The 22,800-nt window shown below is 54.3% G+C and overlaps 1 protein-coding gene across 4 annotated transcripts in view; it reads right to left on the reverse strand.

Annotated features, from left to right (window-relative positions):
• Window positions 1-22,800, reverse strand: part of LINGO3 (leucine rich repeat and Ig domain containing 3) — a 109,523-nt gene that overhangs the window by 19,345 nt on the left and 67,378 nt on the right. The window contains exon 1 of one of the 4 annotated variants that reach the window (XM_073324106.2): window positions 6,179-6,262. The exons of the other annotated variants lie outside the window; for them this stretch is intronic. The gene's annotated coding sequence lies outside the window, so the exon portion shown is untranslated. Of the gene's footprint in view, window positions 1-6,178; window positions 6,263-22,800 lie in introns of those variants that run through there. 4 annotated transcript variants of the gene reach the window in all.

Genomic DNA, 22,800 nt, shown 5'->3' on the forward strand with positions numbered 1-22,800 from the left:
AGAACTGGCATCAGACCCTTCGGGGCAGCAGTATCAGGTACAGCTTTGACTGCTGCTTTCTCTGGGGACAGCCCCAGGGCATTCAGAGCAAGGCCTGGAACAACCCGTGAGTGCGAAGTTTTGGAAGTGATCATTAGATCCTGACAGCTGAGTGCCTCGAATAGCTTCGGCAGCCTCTGGCTATTGGCGTTGAAGGACATTCCTCCGAGGACATTCCTCCATCCCTAACCACAAATGATTTCAGAGCTAGGACCGGCCACTTCCACCTGCATATCAGTACCAGCAGGGAGCTGACGGTGGTGAAGTCCCACCTGCGATGGGGGTTAGAACACAAGGCGACTTTAACCTCAGCACGATGTCCAGATCTGCCTCCACTCTCACCCCAGCCTCAAAGCAGAGCAGGCAGGGGTCTGCTTGCCCCAGTGCCCAGCTGGGTGACAAAGGGTGAGTGGAGCCACCTTCAATCAACCACAGATACCAATGGCTCTAACCACCCTTTGTCTCCAGTCTCAGGGCCTTAGTGGAGCCATCAGTGTCCTTCACCATCTCCAGCTGGCCAAAGGATCGCGTCCCTTCCTTGCAGACGAGGGTCCTGCCAGTCAATGGTCTGTTTGCTACCTTGGGGCTGGCCTCTCTGGATGGTCTACGCGGGGCTGGGTTTGAAGGCAGTCGGAAGCGTCAGCTAGCACGGAAGGTGGCCAGGCACCCATGCAGGGGAGCAGGTTCTCGCACCTTTGCACTGCTCGTGGGTGCTCCAGAGACGGGCGCCGGTGATGCAGCAGGGGGGCGCTCTCCCTTCTGCGTCAGAACGTATCCCGTGGCCCAAAGGTTTGGCCTGGGGCCAAGGCTCCCGGGGAGGGGTATCTGTCTGAGTTTGGGGCAGAGGCTCAGGGGCAGGTTGGTTGGAGGTGATGGTACAGGGGCGCAGGTTTGGGACAAAGGTTCGGGGTAGGGCTCAGCTCTGAGTTTATCCAAACTGGTTCAGCCTTCTTTGCTTCTGAAATCTAGAGAAATCCTCCCCTGGGTCTGTCCTAGCCCCCTCCTCATGGCGTTTCCCTCTTCATCCCAGGCCTGTGTCCTAAGAGGGGATAGTTTTCTCCCTGTCCCCTTTGCACCTGTCTTTCCCTTCTAATGCCCCCTGGATGTGCCCAGCTCCCCCTACCCCATTGAACACCCCCCCCCTTTCCGTTGTGACGAGGATTTTAACAAGAAGAGAAAATGGCAGCTGAACAAATCAACTGGTATAAGAATCTGAGGATGGTAACAAGAGCCGAAAATGCCACCCAAGGACTTCGATTCACTGACCTTGTGGCGATGGTAACTAGGCTGGAAAATGGCAGACACCCCTGTTCTTTCTTGTTACCCTCTGGAGACGCTGATGGGGCCTGAGGACATGAATGCCGGTCAAGGGGCTAGCACCCGACTGGCAGCCCGTGACTGTCCCCTGATACCATCGCAGGGCTGGGGGGGTACTGGGGTGGGCGTTCCTGCATGAGGCTACTAAGGACAGTGATCCATCATCGGGGTGTTGTGGAGAAAAGGGACTGACTGAGGTAACATGGGACAGACCTCTGCTCTGCCAGCCCTGGGCACCCACACAGCTCTGCTGGTGCCCCTCACTCCTCACCGGCAGCACCCCAGGGCCAGATTCATACATCAGCAAACTAGGCACATGCCTGGGGCCCAGATTTGTGGAGGCCATTAAAATGCCTTGGATCCAAATTTGTGTGTGTGTGGGGGGGGCCTTGGGGTGGGGGCAGTGTGGCTAGGCCAAACCTGAGTGAGTGGCACTGTGATCTGGTGCTCCCCCCGGCCATTCTGAACCATCAGAATGCTCACAACCCCCCTGAAAGTCCAACATGCCCCCACAGGGGTGTGCCCCCCAGGTTGAGAATCTCTGTTTAGAAGGTCAGAGCCGAGAACTGCATGTTTGCCTAGGACCCTGTGATGGGTTAATCTGGGCCTGAGCATCCCTCTGCAGCTAGTCCAGTCCTGGCCCACCCCACAGCTCTGCCAAAGCCCCTCGCTCCTGCCCTACACAATCGCCTGCCATCCCTGGGAGAGATGGTCCAAACCACCAAGTTCAGCATCAGATCCAGCTTCCCCCGAATTCATGGAGGGGTTGGTTTGGGACCATCTGCTTCCTGGCAAGACCAGCTGAGTACCCCAACTTTTAGAGGTGGAGTCAAGCTTCCAAAATGGGGCTTTCAAACTCCCTGAAGTTTGACATTTCCTGAAGTCCCAAACCAGAGGGCAATGGAGATTGAGGGTTTTGAATATACAACTTCAGACAGATAAGTGGGGTTATTGTAGCTTCCGTGCTCAACATCTTCATACAGAATTTCTTTTCTACAGCTGTCAGGTACAGCCGTGAATGGGTGTCTAGGAGTTAGAGTGGGGCTCTGGGAATCTGCTCTTCTGGGATCTGGTCCTAGGTCTGGCACTGGCTGGGGCAAGTCTCATTCCCCTCTCTGTGCCTCATTTTACCTGTTTGTAAAATGGGTATAGTGTTACTGTAATGAGCTGAGATGGGCGTAACCACTGCTCTCTGCTGGAAGGAATCAGAATGGCTCCGTGTGTCAGAGTATTTATCATGCTACCAGACATCCTACTTCAGCTCAAGGGGCAGGGCCCTGCGCTTCTGTAGCAGGAGTGTCTGAGTTATATCCCCTCTGCCACCATGAAGTCTGGACTGTCCATGGCATGCAGCCTAGAGAAAAGCAGGGTGGTCTGTGTGCCTGCAGATTGACCCAGTGCTAGCCTCCCTCTCCGGGGCATGGACAGGGTTAGTTAGCGTGGCACTAGCATGCTGACCCCTGCGGGCAATGCCTGTGAGAGGCTGTGCAAAGGACTCTCCCCTAGTGCTTACTAAGGCTGTTCAGTATCCCATGTGGATTATTGACACTGTGACAAGAGCCAGAGATGTGTCCCGATGGGCGATGAACCCCTAGGATCCTGGCAGCCAGGTCAGCTGTGCTAGGATGTGTCCCTGTCCCCGTCCCCAGTTCGCCATCACGGGGCACTAAACAGCACTCCAGCCTCTGATGCCAGGTGCAGGCGCCCAGCTGGACTGTGAAGAGGGGCCTCCGTTGATTATACACAGGAACCAAAGGTGAGTGATTTCAGCAGTGGAAGGAGAAGCTCTCAGCTGACTCAACTCTGCTCCCCAGAATAGGTCTGTTTATCTGCCACCTCTCCACCCGGCCTCTTCCCTTCCTGGCTGCAGTATTTATCTGCTTCACATGCTCACTAATGCCTCCCTTCCACTGCATGTCTGATCTCCATCAGACAACAGCATCTCTGCCTTTATCAGCCATCTATCTACAATATGTATCTAAGCAGCTCTGCCCCTCTGCGGCATCTTCCTGTTCTCTCTACACCAGATCTGTCCCTCAGCAGAATCTACCTACTGTACTGCTGTATCTACACCATCTTTTAATAAATCCCTGGGCACCTAGGACGTCACTGGGCACTTTATGGTCACAGCAGGGATAGAATTTCAGCTTCTGCTCCACAAGCCCTGGCTTCTGCCACTTGACCCACATGAGAAGCACTGTAGGGCTCATGACACACAGCTGTGTCTTTCTGATTCCATCCAGTAGGGGGCAGCAGAGCATATAAACATTAATTAGTTCACTGCAGTGTATAACCTCTGTGTAGCAGGTCTCCTGCTCATGGTTGCAGTGAACTGGTGACAATACACCAGTTGGCTAGAACTGGTGAATGGGAATGGGATATGCAGTGTTTCTTATTCCCATCCCACCTGGGTCAGTGAGAAAAAGATGGGTACCGTAGGATTAGAGCTGAAATTTTTAGGACGCAAAGGGGTTTTGCAGCTGAAAAAAACCTGCCTTATTTTCTAAAATAAAAAAAAACCTCCTGAAAACCTGCTGACTTTCTAAATATGTTTCCCCCCCGCCCCCTGGAACAATTTGATCAACATCTTTACCTACACCATTCTCAGAACTGTTACTCACATTTTTCGCTTGTTTTTGGTTAATCAAGAAATTTCAACAACGGTGGTTTTTTTAGGACCAGTTCTGACCTTTATGATTAAAAAAAAGTCATGAAAAACACACCTGTGGTTTTGAATCCTGCAAAAGGGAAACCACTTCAGAACCTCTTAAGTTTCTGCAATTTTTAAAAAAATGTAACCACCACCAACAACTTCGTATGTTGCTCCTTTCGTGAGATGGCCTCAGTGGCCATGTACCTATAATGTAAAACCCGCCAGCAAAGATTGTGTTTATTGTGACCCTTGGTTATTACACTCGGCAGAGAGACCCAGGGCTGACTGAGCCATGCAATCAAAGCATGGGGTGTGTGTGTGTGTGGGGCAGGATAAAGCGAAACCTTCTGCCTTGCCCTAATATAGGCAAGTACTGTTCACACTACCCTCCTAAGGTTGGTGGTGCATGTCCTCACCAGGAGTGCTTGCACCTAGCTAAGAAGGGCAGTGTGAGGAGCTGAAAGCCTGGGTTCTCAACTCCATTGGCCGCTCCCTGCCAGGAGCCTGGCTGCCCCACTGGCTCCTGGCGGGCTGCCCTCCCCGCTTCCCATTCCCTGCCCAGGGCTTCTCCCCTGTCCGCTCTCTGCCTGGAGCCCAGAAACCTCCTCAATTTCAGGGGTCCAGCTGGGAGCCCTGGGAAGCTGCTGGGGCTTCTCCTGACCTGAAATTGACGAGACAGCCAACAGCTGTGTCTACACAGACACTGTGTTGCCCTAACTACATGGACATAAGTCTTACACCCCTCCTGGCAGTGGAGTTAGGATGTCGGTGCACTAGGGCACTTACATCGGTGGGAGGACGGCTGTAGTGCAGACACTGACATGATTAGGTGGACACAAGCTGCCTAATGCCGACCTGTGTAGTATAGACCAGCCCAAAGGTATAAAGAAATAGTTGGCTGCAAAGCGATATCCGGTGCTGGGGACATGGTCTGAAGCTCATTCTAGCCTCTCCACTCTTGAGGCTTGAACTTTGGGTCTGCTGGGAATTTCAGCCCCAGGTGCAGGCTGGTATTTTATCGCTGCCTGCTGGATGCGCTCACTCTCTCTGCTTGCCTACCTTACAGCTCGCAGCACGACATGACCCTGACCGCCACTCAGCAGCCAGTGCAGACTTAGCAAAATCCAGGGCACCACAGTATCAGCGAACCTGGCCGGAGTGAACCTTCTGTGGCACAGAGCAGGCTGTTGGTTCTCCCCAAGCATCCCTGTCTCTGTATTTACCTAGCCCAGAGAGCAGGGGTTCCCGAACTTTGTCTTTCTGAGCTCCCTGCCCCCAACACATTACAAAAACTCCACAGCCCACCTGTGCCACAACACCTGCTTTTCTGCATATAAAACCCCGGGCTGGTATTCGGGGGTAGCAAGCAGGGCAATTGCCCGGGGCCTTGCCACAGGGGCCCCCGTAAAGCTAAGTTGCTCAGGCTTCGGCTTCAGGCCCGAGTGGCCGGGCTCAGGGACCCGAGCATCAGCCCTATGCGGTGGGGCTTCCGATTTCTGCCCTGGGCCCCAGGGAGTCTAACGCTGGCCCTGTTTGGCGGACCCCCTGAAACCTGCTCATGGCCCCCACAGGGGGCCCCAGACCCCTGGTTGAGAACCACTGCCATAAAGATCACTCACCTTTGCTGAATTTTTAAGCAACAGGATTTACTATCCCCTCCAGGAGGTGACAGGCTGACGGCTGTCTGGGAGACCCTCTCTGTCAGCCCACATCAGCTCACCTTGCCGTTCTCCTCAGCATGCACCAGGGAAATGCAACCCGTCTCGCAGGCAGCAGGCAGGGTAGGCCGAACAGGCAGGATCCTAGTAGCCGGCCATCCCCTCCATCCTCCCACTAGCCACAGGTAGACATACAGGCATGCACAGGCCATATACACAGGGGCGCCCACACGCCACCGCACACCGAGGCTCGTACGCACATGAACACACACACACATAGAGCGCCCTCCTCCACACACATACACTTCCCTTTCCATAGACTCATTCGAAGTAGCACACACAGAGACATGGGTGTGTAAACACACACATACACACCTGCTCACTCGTCCCCCCTTGCCAAACACTCACACAAACCCGAGGCACACCGTGCACAAGCATAGTACTAACTCACCCCCCCCCCCCGCACAAGCCCCCGATAGGCGCGTCTCCCCCCCCCAGATACACTCCTCACCTCAGCATTCACCCCTCCCATGTCTGAGCTGCATTCAGGACTAATAATATTTTCAAGTCCATCACCCCCAGGCTGGCGACGCTGCGGCTGCTTTGTTCGCGGTCAGATGTGCTCCCCCCCCCTTGCGGTGCCGCAGATGCCTCAAAAAATGCTTCCGACCAGATGGGATTTAAAGCTGCTTTGTGCTCGGTTAAAAGGGTAATGAAGTGAGAAAAAAGAGCCGTTTGCCACTCACGTTTGCGCCCCAAATCGCTTCATTCCCAGGCAGTGCGTGTGTGTGAGTGCGAGATCTGTGCCTGAGAGGCTCAGCGCTGTCAGGGAGCTGTGGGATCAGCAGGCTGGCCAGCCAGCACTTTCCTGGACAGAGCCTCCGTGACTCCATGGGCACTTCCCAGAGACGGCTTCCCTAGGAAGTGAGGTTCGCTGTAACCTAGCCAGAGTCCACGCCTGAAACACAAGCTTTGGTCTGTGGGAGGCTGCAGGGAGCTGGAGCACACGGTCCTCTCACATACACAGAATAACACTATTGCGTGTATTATGGTAACACCTAGGAGCTGCGGTCGGGGACCAGGACCCTCGCGTGGCAGGTGCTGTACGTGCTCAGACCAGAAAGACAGTCCCTGCCCCAAACGGCTCACAAGATGAGACAAGAGACAGCAGACGGATCCAGACAGTTATTCAGTAAGTGCTTCACTTCCTTCTGAGTCTGATCCGCCGGCCCACAGTGGCTGCTGGGAGGGGCGGGGGGTGACCCAAGCCCTGTCATTTTGCAGTGTGGACTCAGCTCGAGCCGCAGCCCTGAGTCAGAAGATCGGCGTAGCGCAGTACGGACGCGTTAGCACGGACGTTAGACCCGGGTTTACAATGCAGCGTGGAGGCTCAAGTGTGGGCATGGAAACACCGAGGGCACAAGCCTGGCTCCCGCAGTGTGCAGTGTCGATCTCCCCGGACTGACGTGCAAGGGGCTGGGCTCCTGTGGCTTGCGGTTCTCGCCTGGTTCCTGCTGCAAAGGTCGTGACCGATGACGGTGTGCGGCACCGGTACCGTGGTTTTGTTCCATGCTCTAGGATGAAGCCGGGTGTGGCCCTAGGAGGCGGGGAAGCTCTCTTGAAATGTAGCAGTTAAAATGTTACAATTTTGGAAAGTCAGGAAAAGAGCAGAGGCCAGACATGGCTTCTCTCCCCTTGGCTTCACTAGGTTTTGAGTTGCCTTCCTCTGGCTTCTCAGTGGACACAGCCAAGCTCCCTGTGAAGCAGCCCTGGCATTTGGTCTGTTGTTTTCCACCTTTGTGGCTGTCCTGTGGCCTGACAGCGTGTACCGGGGCCTGACACCTGGGTTGCATGTAGCATGGACAGCTCCCTCCGCTCTCAGCAGGACCTTGATCACTCTGGGCCTGATTCTGCTCTCCGGTACGCTGGTTTAGTGCCGCTGTTACTGCATGGGTCTCCAGGGAGCCGCTTCCGCGAGTTCGTCCTACCAACTCATCTCACATCACGTGCCAACCATGGTATTCCAGCTCTTTCTGCTCGGGGCTGGATTCAACCTAGCAGCCTTGCATGGAACGCGACGGGGTCTGGAGCTCCTGAGCAAAGCCTCTGAGCCACCCAGTCCCTGAAATATGCCCCCGGGCCCTTTCAGGCTGGACCCTGAATGGAAAGTGTAACACCGGTTTCCTCTGTTTAGGACGGAACATTCCACAGCTCATGTTACCAAGGGGCTAAGCGGGGCCGGGAGTCAGCCACCCTGGGACAGGCCTGGCGCTAAATCCCTATTAGTGGGGAATGCAGCTTCGTTAATTAAAAAACAAAAATAGCTGGAAATGCCACTCGTCCTTTCCAAAGCATCCCCCTGCCCCCTTCCCTCTCCTGATTTCTTCCTGAGAGAGGCTGGGGAGGGGCAGATGGGATGAAGAGCAGAAGACGCACTCTGACCTCCAATACTCTGGACAGGCAGAGTTGGGCCCCAGCAGCAAAACTGGGATCTGGCACCAGCTTTTCTCTCTGTTCGGGTCAGGGTTTGACTTCAGCCCCATCTCTAACAGAGGCCGTGTGCTCGTTCAGGCAGGAGGCAAACCCCGAGCCCCGGCCACAGGTTCAAAGGTCTCAGCACCAGAAACAGGTGGGAAGCATGTTCCCATCCCGCAATTTTTTTTTTCTTTTGAGGTTTCAAAAATGTCCCTGTTCTGCAGCGGGACAAAACCCGAGACCTTCTGAAGTTTTCTGGTGACTAACTGGAATGAGAGCCAGCCTGCAGCCCAGTGGTTTGGCGACGCACCTGGGATGGGGGAACAGGATAAAGGCCCTACTCTGAGCCAGGCACATCCCAAGTGAGGGCCTGAGTGAGCAGGTCATTGTAGGGTCTCTCGCTGCGGAAGCTTTTTGGGGCAGGGCCTGTCTTTTTGTTGTTTGTGTTGCACCAAGCACGACGGGGTCCGGCTCCATGACTGGGGATCTAGGCACAACGGTAATTCAACGAATAAGAAGAATCTGTCTGGTTTGGACCAGAAATTCCGTCCTGAACCTTTGAACCCAGGACATTCCTACAAAAGGTTTCAGTTTTGACGAACTGGCGCTTGTCGCTGAAAAAACATTTTGGGGTTGAAATATTCCCGACCGGCTCTCCTCAGGAGCCTGCTGTGCGCCACACAAGCGATGACACCCTACCGAGCACCCGAGGATGTCAGTGGCTGCCCTGAAAGGAAGGGCACTGCTTGTTGTTGCCCTGTGGCCAGCAAGGCTGGTACATAGGGGCTGCAGGGCATGGCATTATGTCCTCTGGGGACCCTTGGTGAAGGGGCACTCTGGAACATGGCATGGGCAGGGTGTAGGTGGGACGGAGGAAGGAGGGTGTGTGGCTGGGATGGCCCTGCATCCCGGTTAATCAACTCCCATACAAAGCCCCGTCGGGGACACTGAGACAGGGGAACTTAGGGGAACTCTGAGCCTGAGCCCATAAAACTGGCTAGCTGGCAGGATGTCCTGAGCACCCTGGCAGATTTCCTGGCTCAGCTACCCCAAGAAGGGGATGATCCTGGGCAAACCTGGACAGGTGGCAACCCTGCCCCAAACTGAACCATCCCCCAAACCTTAAGTGCATCCCAAACGGAACCATCCCACCTCCAACCATTCATCCAATGCTGAAACCAACCACCCCAGCCCCACCCTTCCCCCGCATTCATCGTCTCCATGCACCGCCAGAGTCCCAGTGCCCAGCAGAAATCCCCTGAGTGCTGCAGACCCCAGAAGGATCCAGACCTTTGGGTGCAACAGCCCCACCTCCCACTTGGGAAATCCACCCAGCTCTAGTTCCAAGGTGCTGGCATTTCCGGGCCAGTCCCAGCCAGCGTGAGATCCTGCTCCTGGAACGTGACCGTGGGGAAACCCGTCGCCGCCACTGACCATCCCCGTGGGATCAGTCCTGGCCCCAGCCACGGTGCTTTCTGCTGGGCGCTTTCCTGCCTGGGGGAGGAGGAGCGCAGCATTGTGAGGCCTGGGGGAATGAAAGGATGGGGCAGGCTGGGGTTGACGCCTCCCCAGCCACCTGGGAGCGGCTCGTTATGCCAACCCCCGGCAAGCACTCTCTGTGCTCCTCCACCTGATCTCCCGGAGGCTCCCAGGTGACACTGGCCTCACATTCTCTCCTTCTACCCATCAGCGCCTAGGTTGCTGTGCCCCCCCCACCCCAGGACTGGGAGGCGGGAATCACCATCTGCCTTTTGCACGCAACGGCATTTCCAAGTGGGAGCTTTCCTCCCTCTAATACCTGCCTGATCACTCACTCTCCCGGGCTTTAGTGGTGCCAAAGGCAGACGGCTCAATGGCTGCAGGCCCCCCCGCCCCAGGTCCCCCCTCCTGTGTTCCTCTGCTTTCAAAAGGGAATGACACAATACATCTGGCCGTACCGCTCAATCTTCCCACATTTCCCGAAAATCCTCGCCACGAATGCAGCACATCGCCAGCTGAGAAGCAGAGACCCCCGCCCCCCAACGCTGCTCTTCATTATGTATGCCGGTCCCATCCCACCCGCACGGATTGCAGTACTGCCCTATTTTGTTCCAGCTAATACCAGGCAGGCTGCAGCGGCTGCTGTCAGGGCACCCTGCTTGCTCGCTCCCTCCACCAGATTAAATTGGCAGCCAGGAGGGGAAAATGTATCTGGGGAGGGGGGGGAGGGATTAGCAAAGGCTCCACCTGTTAGCGGGAGAGGGACCCAGGGCAGCGCCCGTTTCTGCTTCTCTAGCCCGGTGTCTGTTGCGATTCTCTGCTTTCCCCCCACCCGCCGACTCTGCAATGACCACAGGCCCAAGTCCGGGAGCCTCCTGTCTATGGACTGCGGGTGGTCACACCAAGCCCGTGCCCTGGACACCGACCTGAGGCCCCAGCCGCAACCTGCACCCGAACCGCAATCTGCCCCTCTGCCCCACTTCAACAGCAAAGCCCCAGAACTTTCACCCCACATGCAAATTGGGGGTTCCAAGCCCTTGCCTCAAAAGCATGCTGCCCATCGCCCCTGAAACTTGACCCCAAGCACAGCCCTGTCCCGATCCTGTGCTGCAAGCCCCCCCTCCCCCCTTTTCTGGGCTTGGAAGCAGCTCAGATACTATAAGAACATTTCCCCTTCCCTCTCATTGCTCCCAGCTTTCCCCACAGACCTGGCAGTGGGAGGGTCTCGGCACCCAGGCTCCAGCCCGTCTGAACAGCGACACTGCTGCGTTCACTTCCGCAGCGTGAGCCCGTCAGTCGACCCAGGCGCCCAGACGTGCTGTGTAGACGTCCCCGGTATGTCTCCCCCTGTCTGAAGCAGCAAGAGCCAGGGCTGCTCAAATTGACAGGCGCCCGAGGCTGGGGGTGCTTTGGAGGAGCACCCTGACTTCTGGCTGCTTCCTCGAAGGGAGCCTTTTGGAGCCTCCCCTTAACCAGCCGGGTCTGGCTCTGAATCGGGCGTGGGATCCGATTTTCACAGCAGGGTCCCTAGCTCTACAATGGGCCGACTCAAGGCCCCCAACCTCTGGGACCAGCTCTGGGCTCCAGATCTCGCGCCAGGCTCTCGGCGAGCGTGTGCGGGCGGATGGAGGGAAGCCCGCGTCTGGGGGAGTCTCTCCGCCCGAAGGGCCAGCAGCCTGGCCGTGGCCCTGAGCAAATGCAGAGGGACGCGTGCTGCTGTCGGCGACACTGGCTACCGCCAGGGAGCCTGTCTCTCCGCTGCCCGGCCATGCCTGCGGTGCCATTCGGCTTTGGGAGCATCGGAGGCCACACGAGGGGCAATCTGGGCGGAAGTGATGGCACTGGATGTGCCCCGTGGCCCACACCAGACTTTCCAGTTGCGCCAGCTGGAGTCAAAGGTCAAGGCCCACCAGCCCCTCGCACTTAAAGCGATGCCCAGCGGGGTCAGCAAGACCGTCTCCCTCCCCCCCGGGAATTGTGCACAATCCCAGTTACTATGTTCAGCTCCCTCTGGAAGCATCAGGTCTGGGCCCCGGCTGGGGGCAGGAGGGGGGGCCTGGGCTGGCCCAGCGTGGCAAACCCTCTGGGCCTGTGATGTAAGGTGAAGGGTTGTGTGCCGGGCACGTGCCGTGCTGCCCGTCATGCAGCGTCTCGGTCCGGCCCAGACTCTGCACTGACCGGTCCACGGAGGAGGTTCTGCCCGCGAGACGAGCCCTTTGCAGGAGCCATGGCCGGGACACCGCCAGGGAGATGGTCTTTTCCAGGGCCACCCTGAGTGAGTGCTGCCCAGGCCCCCAGGGAGGGACGCTCAGGGGCGATCTGGCCAGCCAGAGCAAGGGCACATCAGCTAGTGCTCCGGGGGGGGGGGGGGCATTGCGGGGGGAGGCGGGGGCATTGCGGGGGGAGGCACCACTCTGCTGAATAGCTCCAGGGAGGCTTTTCACTGGCTCCATAACCTGGTGCCTTCCTCCAGCCTCTGTGCCCAGGAGTCTTGTCCCCTCCTGCTCCATTCCCTACATCCCAGCCCCCCCCTGCTCCATATCCCCATGTCCCAGCCCCCCACCGCTCCATAGCTGCCCTGTCCCAGTCCCCCTGCTCCATACCCCCCCACTCCATATCCCCACTTCCCAGCCCCGCTGCTCCATATCCCCCGTCCCAGCCCCCCCTGCTTCATACCCCCGTCTCAGCCCCCCACCGCTCCATATCCCCCTGTCCCAGCCCCCTGTCACCAGCCCCTTGTCTGCTCCTGCGCTTGCAGGCTCCCTCCTTCTCCTCCTCCCCAGCTGTCAGGCCTCGCCCCTGAAGCGCCCGCCCCTGATTCTCTCCTCAGGGGAGCCAGCCCCCCGCCTTCCCCCAGCCCTGTCTATTTCCACAGCACTTGGCAAACATTAGACTAATTACACTAATTAAACAAAACATAGACTCCTGCTTCCCCGCCCACCCCCTTGGCTGCTTGGGGCTTCTCCTGGCAATGTGTGACAGCGCAGAGTTGGGGGGGGGGTGAATCCTGAGCCCCTGAGGCAGGGGGTGTCAGGGTGAGAGCAGACGGGGCCGAACTGCACGTCCCATGAGTGATGGTCGATGGCTTTGGATGTGGTGGATGGACTGAAGGGCCCAATCTGCTCCTCCCTGCCTGCCCCCCATGCACCCAGTTAAATGCTGCCCCCGGAGCCCAGAGGTGTCTTTGCTGCTTTATGCCATTATTGCTCTCCGAGTACTTGACTTAATGTCCACCTCGGCTCCCTGGGACGCTGTCCGATGGCGCTGAGCCGGGAGGAGCAGCCCCCTCCCCGCGACTGCCCCCCAGCAGAACGGGAGCCCCAGCCCAACGCTGCCCTGCTGCCCTCCTGCCGCAACGAGCCAAAGCCCACCGCCTGCTCCAGCCCGCTGCACGTGGAGCCACGTTGTGCCAACTGGGCCCATGTCTATGAAAGGCCCCAGGCAGATGCGCTGCCAAATGCTGCAGGAAGGGAGAATGTGGGGGAGCGGAGGGGGTCAGACACAATGAGATCAGAACAGTATATGAGAGACAGAGAGAGACAGCTAGACAGATGTGTCTGGGGATAGCTAGAGGGGCTGTATGTGGATAGATAGATTAGATAGATAGAGGGAGTGGAGGATAGATAGACAGAGGGAATGGATGGGGATAGAAAGACGAAAGAAAGAAAGAAAGAAAGAAAGAAAGAAAGAAAGAAAGAAAGAAAGAAAGAAAGAAAGAAAGAAAGAAAGGGGGTGTATAGCGATAGATAGCTAGAGGGGATGTATGGGGATAGGTAGGTGATATTGGGCTGTGTATGAGGATAGATAGATAGAGGGGGTGGATGGGGATAGATAGAAAGAAAGAGGGGGTGTATGGCAATAGATAGCTAGAGGGGATGTGTGGGGATAGCTAGATAGATAGAGAGGTGGATGGGGATAGATAGATAGAGAGGTGGATGGGGATAGATAGACAGAGGGGTGTACGGGGATAGATAGACAGAGGGGTGTACGGGGATAGATAGACAGATAGATAGAGGGAGTAGATGGGGATAGATAGCTAGATAGATAGAGAGAGGGAGTGGACGGGGATAGATAGATAGAGGGAGTGGATGGGGATAGCTAGCTAGCTAGATAGAGAGTGGACGGGGATAGATAGAGGGAGTGGATGGGGATAGGTAGATAGATAGATAGATAGAGGGAGTGGATGGGGATAGACAGATAGATAGATAGAGGGAGTGGATGGGGATAGGTAGATAGATAGATAGAGGGAGTGGATGGGGATAGGTAGATAGATAGATAGAGGGAGTGGATGGGGATAGGTAGATAGATAGATAGAGGGAGTGGATGGGGATAGGTAGATAGATAGATAGAGGGAGTGGACGGGGATAGATGATAGAGAGAGAAATAGATAGATAGAGGGAGCGGATGGGGATAGATAGATGATAGATAGATGATACCAATGATTTTCAAAACCAGTTAGAACCCTGCCGCTCCTGTTGAGAACAATGGGCTCTTTTGAAAATCTGGCCACGAGGGACTCCGTGCGAGGATAAGCGTGTTTGCAGCCAGCTGCTGCCTTCGGATGAGGGCACACGGCTCCACTGAGCCCTACGAGAGCTGCACTGGAGCATCTGTCGTTGGGGTTTGGCCTCAAGCGCTGAAAGGAATGACTGAGCCACATGTGGATGAAAACCAATGAGTGTGGCTGACTCTGTCCTTGCGAACAAGGCACCCAGGCAGGCTGTGCCAACTTTTATTGGCCCTACCAACAAGCCATTTCCCAAGCTCTTGGGACCCGAGGAAAGCCCCTGCCTGCCCATAGCACTGGCGAAGTGTTTATTAAGAGTGCCAAAAGGCCGCCGGTTGGTGACCCTCTCTCCTACAGGTCCTGGGGCAGGGTTCAGGCATCAGCCAAGATGAACAGAATTGGCCTTTTCTAGAGCACCGTTGACACGCCAAGTGTCCCAAAGGGGTCAGCAGAGCTAGGAGCCTCTAGCCGTTGTGGGACCAGGAAGCACACCGAACGTGCAGCCAAATACCATCCAACTGCACGTCGAGCTGGAGGCCAAAGTTCCAGCTGGCGGCGCTATCCTTGTGCTGGCTCGGCTCGAGCTGCTGCGCTAAGAGCAGAGCGGTGCCTCGGCGGCACAAGATCTAATGCCTTGGCCGGGCTCACCCTCAGGGCAGCTAGTGCCTTCCGCCACTCATCCCACCTCCTGGGGCAGGCACCCCACTGCCCATGCCATGGCTGTCAGACTGGGCAGCTCAGTGGTAGGACTGTCTGTCCTTTCATCCTGCTTTGCCGGGATAATAAAGGTAACGCTTTTAATGGGGGAGTGGTACATCCCTCTTCGTGAAGAATACAATCTCAGTGGATCATTTCCAGGCCTGATCCTATTAGACCAGCCAACAGATTCTCCAGCAATAAACCTCTTGCTCAGAGCAATCTGGGAGCTGCAGGAGATTAGCTTCTAAAGACATTTTATGTATCTTATTTTTGTCACAGTTCCCCTTTTTAATGGCTTGAAGTGCGAAGGAACTGATTATGTGTCTTCGCACGGCTGCAGCCTGCGGGAGATAGATTAGCAGCCAAGCAGGGCGTAAAGCTGAGTTTCCTTCTGAGTGGACGACCGGGAGGGACCGTTTGGATTTGGCCTTTGGCAGGGACACGTGTCAAGCGTCAGTTTCTTAGTGTTTTTGAGCAGCCAGCAGGGGGTGCTGTGCTAGGAATTTAATTTGCCTCTGTGCCTCATGCTGCTTTTCTCCCCTTCAACCACGCAGTCCCAGCAGAAGCCAGCAGAAACCCCGCTCCCTGTTCTGGACCAAGATCTTTGGCTGGGAGCCCCGGCTGGGGAAAAAATAGGCAGTTCAGGCCAAGGCTTGGGGAGGGACGGGTGGCCAAGGGGAGGCAGACGTGGAGCGGGAGCGAACCAGCTTCCCTGTGCCAGGGTGCCAGGGTTAAGGACTTTGACGCAGGCAGCCGGGTGGAGTCGGAAGGGGTCATTTTTAAGGCAAGTCTGATCAAAGTGATGGGGGAGGGTGTGTGGGGTGAGTGAAGGGGTTACGAGGCTTAGGAGGCTATGCCGCTCTGGACAAATGTGACTGAAAGCTGCTACCCTTCCCCTTGCTGCGGGCATTCAGGTCTGCTCTCCTCGCGTTGCTCACATGTCACACAGCCACGACAGCCATGGGTGCTCACGACACGCATTTGAGAAGAGGGATACCCATGCAGATAGGCGGATGGATGGCCATGTGGTGATGGATGGACGGGTACATACGTAGGCAGAGAAATAGATGGATACATGCAGTGTGGACGGCTGGGTGTACATGATGACAGACAGACCAGGCAGTCTGGAACACAGAATCATAGAACCATGGAGTTAGAAGGGACCGCAGGATCATCTAGTCTAACCCCCTGCCAAGATGCAGGATTTTCTGTCACACCATCCAAGACAGATGGCTCCAGCCTCCTTTTGAAAACCTCTAGGGAAGGAGCTTCCACAACCTTCCTCGGCATGATAGACACATCAATAGATCCATCTATTGATAGAGATCAATCAACGGATAGGAGTATATGGAGATGGATAGATACGAGTGTATGGGGATGGATGACTAGATGGGGTATATGGGGATAGATGGATAGATGGGGTATATGGGAATAGATGGGGTATATGGGGATGAATGGGATGGATGGGGAAGGATGGGTAGATGGGGTGTATGGGGATAGATGGAGTGTATGGGGCTAGATGGGGTATAGGGGGATAGATGAGGTGTGTGGGGATTGATGGATAGATGGGGTGTATGGGGATAGACGGGGTGTATGGGGATAGATGGGACGTTTGGGGATGGATGGATAGATGGGAATGTACGGGAATGGATGGAGAGACAGATAAGAGTTCTGCAACCAGATGCATTAAGAGTTGACAAAAGCTCATGCCCTGAATTGCAGCCGCAGCGCTATTAAGAAAACAAATGTTTTCTTCTTGGTTTGTGCTTCCCATTGTGACAGCTGCCCTCAAACTGCGGCTCTATATTCCCTGCCTGAAGCCTCTGCCGGGCCCTCTAGAACCCCTGGCAGCGGGGCCCTGCTGGGACCCTGGGGCCTGCCTGGTGCAGAAGTGCTTGGTTCTTGCCCTTGGGTTTATTTGCTAACTGAAGGGCTGAGCGAGACTGTGGCAGGGGTGGAGAACCCATCTAGATGTCACAACCAAAACCAGAGGGGATGCTGCCGCTTCCACAAAGAGTCTGGACCTTCCCATTCAGGAGCCTTTCCGAAGGGATGTGCAGTGTGGAGGGGGCTGATGGAAGTTGTAGTCCCCTGCTCAGCAGAGCCATCACAATGCACATGAATGCACGCACACACACACACAGGAAATACACACACCAAGGGCACACAGATTGCAAACATAAACGTGTATTCAGATACAGGGCCCATCCTGCAGTCCTTACACACACAATCCTGTTGATTTCAATGGGATTGTACATATGCGTAAGCTCTGCAGGATCTCTGCACATGCTGGTACCAAGCCTCCTCCATGTGATGTCCGGTAAATCCCCTGATTTCAAAGCAGTTACTCCTCATTTACACCACTATGAGACAGATGAGAGAACCCACCCACAGAGTACAGCAGAAGTGAGGAGAGCAGCAGGAAACTGGACCACGCTGCACCTCTTCCTCTGCTTGGGGTGTTTCAGAGCCTGCGGTGGAGAGTCATTTGCCGTTTCATTGTGTCCATTATAAAGGGGAGCAAGTTACAGACCCTTGCCTTCTGCGCTAGCTGTTGATTTCTCTGTTGCATGCATAATGGATGCGTGCTTGGTAACTGTACTCCAGTTTTGGTTACCTCTTTGACCAGGTGATCCTCGTAACAAAGCAGTGAATGGGCTCGGATTATTTTACCTGTTTTTTTTTACCTGCAGGGCTCAGAGCAAGGGCTGCAGGTCCACCCAACACCTGGGCAATCTTTGTGCCCCTGATAACAGAGCAAAGAGCACAGCAGCTCCTCACACCGTTTGCTGGAGGAGGAGAAACTAAACCAACGTCCCAGCTTGAGCTGGTCATAGGAGCTCCCATGACATTTTTCGGAAGGGATGGGGCATGACCCTGGGAGTCCTGGACAAATTCCATCTTGGGTAATTACATTCTGTGATCTAAATTCCTCCTGGTGGTTTCAAGTGGATAGAGGATTCTTCTCCACTTCCTCACCTGACCCAATGAGTAGCGGGGCTCGGTGCTGTTAGACAGCCACTGCGGCTCACCTCAGCTGTGGCCGTGAGCACAGACCTGGGAGACAACTGACCAGGAGACTAGTCCCAGTTCTGCCACTCGGAGAGCTCCTACTGGGCCTCCCTTTCCCCCCTCTACACGACGGGGACAATGATACGCAGCCCTTGATTAACACAATATGATGAACACAACATGACGCACTTCGGGAGGAGAGGCGCGATGCAAATCTGCAATGGCAAGGGTGGAGACGTAAGCAGGACCGTGCCCGAGGGGGGCATGTTCCAGATCAGGGTGGTGCTGTGCACTGGGCTAGCACTCAGCGCTGGCAGGATGGTGACTTTGCTGCTTGAATGCAGGAGCCAGACCGGTGCCTCTTTCAGTGTTAGATTTCTGAGGAGCAGCCGTGTTAGTCTGTATCCGCAAAAAGAACAGGAGGACTCGTGGCACCTTAGAGACGAACCAATTTATTTGAGCATAAGCCTTGGTGGGCTACAGCTCACTTCATCGGATGCATAGAATGGAACATATAGTAAGAAGATATATATACACATATACAGAGAATTCTCTGAATGTCTATATGTATGTGTATATATATATATCTTCTTACTATATGTTCCATTCTATGCATCCGATGAAGTGGGCTGTAGGCCACGAAAGCTTATGCTAAATAAATTTGTTAGTCTCTAAGGTGCCACGAGTCCTCCTGTTCTTTTTTCAGTGTTAGAGAGGAACTGGAGGGACAATCACCTGCCTGTCTCCATGTTTGACTGGTGGAGGGACTGGTGGGGGAATGGAAGGAGCTTTGTGTTTCTTGTATATTTCTGGATCTGATCTCTTCCATATGGAGTCATAGCACCACTGTAAACCAAACCCATTTACCTCCAAGACATACCCCACCAGTAGATCCTGAAGTCTCTTCTGAGCCTAGCACCTGCGTGGCTGGGTGATGAGTCCCCACTGGCATAACAACTTTTGTGGATTTGATTTTACTACCAGTGGCAGCTCCTCTGTGCTCAGTTTGCATATCCAGACAGGAATGTCCAGAAACAGCAAAGCAGATGGGTCTTCCCTGTGGCTATCCCCAGCTGTATCGATCCCAGGCCCCTTACCTCCAAGGAAGGTCATGCCTAGGGCTTTGGAATGGATTTCAGATCAGGCACGTACAGATCTGAGCGGATAAGAGCAGGGCGGTTTATTATTAGCTCATTACTCTGATATTATGGCCTTCCCCACGGCTTGCGTGGTCTCTGGAGAGAGATGCTAATTAAGAACGTACTTGAAGCCCTAGATTTTCTTTTTTTGCATTTAATTAATTTTTAAAGTAACACTCCTGCAGTGCTAAAGGATGAGACATGGAGCCAGGAAACTCCCAGATGCAAGGTTTCTAGCACAGGGCTAGCTTCTTGGCCATGCCGCATGTTGAAGGCCGGATTTTCAAAAGAGCTCTTCTACCAGTCAGGCATATAAGTGATGGGAATTAAATCTGTCCACTTCATTAATGTGCCTAATTGGGAATTGAGGTCTTCTGAAGATCCGCCACTCAGTGTATTTTCCCCTTCCTCCTTTTCCTGATTAAATGCAATCCTTATGGTGTTGCCATGGATGTTATTTTGTCTGAGCCATAGTCCACGCAGGATGGGCAATGGGACTGAGCTACCGTTGCAGAAGAAAACCTAACTTTGCGAATTTCCTGACACTTGAGCATTCAGTTCCTTAACTTAAGAGAGAATTAACACTATTTTGGGGTTTTAACTACTTCCTTTTCATAAGGACAAGAAAAGGGGCTGTTCAATCATTTTCAAGACTCCCTCAGTTGTTAAAGTGCTATAGAAGCCCTTCAGTATTGCTAAATGCATAAAGTCAGCTCTGCATTGCTAACTCACTTAAGCAGTGAACCCTTAACTGGCACGCAGTAAACTGAGGCAACTTTAACTGGTATGTCCTCAAGTCATGAGGCCGTAATGGGCATCCTAAGTGTAAAGGGCATCCTTAACTCTGACATCCTTAATGGTATATGCAAGGTAAATCAGGCACTGCTATTTCTGCTTATTCATAACGTAAGAACAAAGGATAGTCAACATAAGGACAAAGGATATTTAAAACTGATTAATAAGACTTTTATATATATATATAAAAAATGCAGGATTAACCTGTGGAACTCATTGTTACAGGATATCATGGATATCAAGGAGCGTGGATTCAACACACATAATAATGCTTTGTCCTTCTATAGCATTTTCATTCCAGTGTCTCTGTAGTGTGAAGACATAAACACAGTGGTGCCATGCCTTAAGCAGTACTAGTAAACTCTCTGACCGGGGAATCCCCTTTCTTTATTAAGCTCCTGGCTGCAATACACTCTGGTCTTCTTTGGTAACCGTGAAGGGCCAGGAACCATATCACCCCCCCACAGACTCCAAGCACTTTGCAAACGTTCATTTAACTAAACCTCACAACAGCCTTGAAATCGAGTTCCATAGGATCGAGCCCTTTGTACAAATAGGTAACCAGAAGCACAGAAAGCTCAAGTGACGTGTCTCAGGTCACACCCATGTGGCACTGGTGTAAGTGAACATAAAGCTTGCAGAGCGATGGACAATCAAGCTGCCGATGTCCAGTTCTCTTAGCCTCCAGCATAACTAACTTCCCAGCCTAGCTCTCCATCCTGTCCAAGAAATGGCTGAAGCACACAGGAGCTGGCTTTGACAAGAGTTTGTAGTCCCTTTCCTAGCTAAGGTCCTCTGAGAGGCAGAGTCAGGCCGGACTTCTCCACAATCCCCGCGCGTAGCAGGAGGGTGCTTATTAAAGGGACGACAGAGCCACAGCAGCCAGCGAGAAGGCAGAAGCCGAGCCAGGTTGCAGTTTGCCCGTTCAATGGACGCTGACAAGCAGTATCTAAGCATGCAAACCAGAGTAACTGGTCCGGCTGGAAAGCAAGTTATTTGGCTGCCTTTTGGGAGGCAGCCGAATAGAAAAGCAGAACGACGGCTGTTAGTTACCGTCTGCTAAACAGGCCGTCCGCCCCAGCTGTGGGAGGAGAAGGAGGGTGAGCTCTGCATAGCTCTGTCTGGCACAACCCTCCGCTTTGGAGATGTACCCGTGACCATCACCGCTGTACTGCTGGGAGTGCCCAATGTGTGTTCTTCTACCTTGCCAGCACTCAGCATCATCGCTCAGCGCCTCTTACAGAGGTGGCTGGATCCGTTACGATGCTCTGTGATCCAGCCACCGTTAAACAAGACAGAACCATAGAATCATAGAATATCAAGGTTGGAAGGGACCTCAGGAGGTCATCTAGTCCTACCCCCTGCTCAAAGCAGGACCAATCCCCAGCTAAATCATCCCAGCCAGGGTTTGTCAAGCCTGACCTTAAAAACTTCTAAGGAAGGAGATTCCACCACCTCCCTAGGTAACGCATTCCAATGCTTCACTACCCTCCTAGTGAAAAAGTTTTTCCTACTATCCAACCTAAACCTCCCCCACTGCAACTTGATCATAGAATATCAGGGTTGGAAGGGACCTCAGGAGGTCATCTAGTCCAACCCCCTGCTCAAAGCAGGACCAATCCCCAATTTTTGCCCCAGATGGCCCCTTCAAGGATTGAACTCACAACCCTGGGTTTAGCAGGCCAATGCTCAAACCACTGAGCTATCCCTCCCCCCCAAACCACAGGAATGAGGCATTATGGTGGTGCAAAGGAAGGAGGCTCCTGTCGTTACAGCACGTGACTGAGAATCGGACTTCAGTGTTCTACTCCAGCTCTGTCACTCATCCACTGTGTGGACTTGGGCCAGCCACTTTCCCCTTTCTCTGCCTCAGTTTCCCCATCTGTAAAATGGGGATCACAATATCTACCTACCACCTACTGTCAAAGGTTTGCCTCGTGAATATCCTCCTATCTGCTGAAAGTATTATTCTCTGTCTCGCCATCACACCTGAGGCGATGTCAACATGACACAGCCTTCGCGACAGGGCGGTGTTGTCACAGCTGAGCCGTCAAAAGTCGTGCAGTGTAGCCTCTGTTTGTCGGCTCTCCTGATGACAAAAAATTTCTACCCCCAATGACCGGCGCTTGCATTCCTGCCGACAACACGCTGCTCACACTGGCGCTTGTCGCGGCAAAACTTGTGTCTTTTGGCGGGGGCGTGTGTGTGTGATCAATAGCTCGTTTATAGCTATTGTGGGTGGTGGGGGCGAGGTGGGTGGATGACATAGCGGCCGTAGACCAGTCCCTTCCATGAGCGCTTAGCCCAGGCCAGGGTGTTGGGAAAGTCTGTGTGATAACACTAGGACGCACAACCTGGCTAGGAGCTAGAGTACAAGAGAGTCACAGGGTCGGTCTCCGTCCGGCGGCTTCAACAAAAAATCCCCGTTATATTAATTCCGGCCGAATTTCGTCTAGTTCTTCGCTGAAAGTAAAGAGGGCCCCCAAGGAAAACTCTGGATCTAGGTGCCCCAAACTCTGAGGGTCCAGACATGCCTCCTTGGTCCTCACGACCTGCTCTCCAAGAGGGGTTTGATCTCAGCCCAGCGAGGTGAGTTCTCTGCTGCCGTCCGCCAGCTGCTGTCAGCAGCTCTCTTCCCCTTCTGGAAAACTCCCCATGGAGCTAGATGTCAGAGCATTAATGCAGCGAGTAACGACAGGCAAATAGAGCAGCCCTTCCACGCAGAGCCCTGTCCCGCGCACAGCTGGGAGTACCGTCATTCACAGACATTGGGGCGGGTGGAGGCTGGGCGGGGTCGCTCACTCTCATGGCCATCTGCACGTCTCAAGCAGGCCCGGCTGAGGGACAGCGGTGCCCCCCATGACCCTGCCCCTTGCCGTGTCTGTGACCTCCCAGCTGGGACTTGGGCCTGCCATGGGGGAAGCACTGCCCGCTGATTTGAAGCCTGTGCGGCATTTGTAACTCTCTCTATTCCCAGACGCCTGGGGCTTCCCCACTGCTCCCTTTTGAGCTGAGCCAGATTCTGAT

The sequence above is a fragment of the Lepidochelys kempii genome, chromosome 25 (assembly GCF_965140285.1).
Source record: "Lepidochelys kempii isolate rLepKem1 chromosome 25, rLepKem1.hap1, whole genome shotgun sequence".
Classification (NCBI taxonomy): domain Eukaryota; kingdom Metazoa; phylum Chordata; order Testudines; family Cheloniidae; genus Lepidochelys; species Lepidochelys kempii.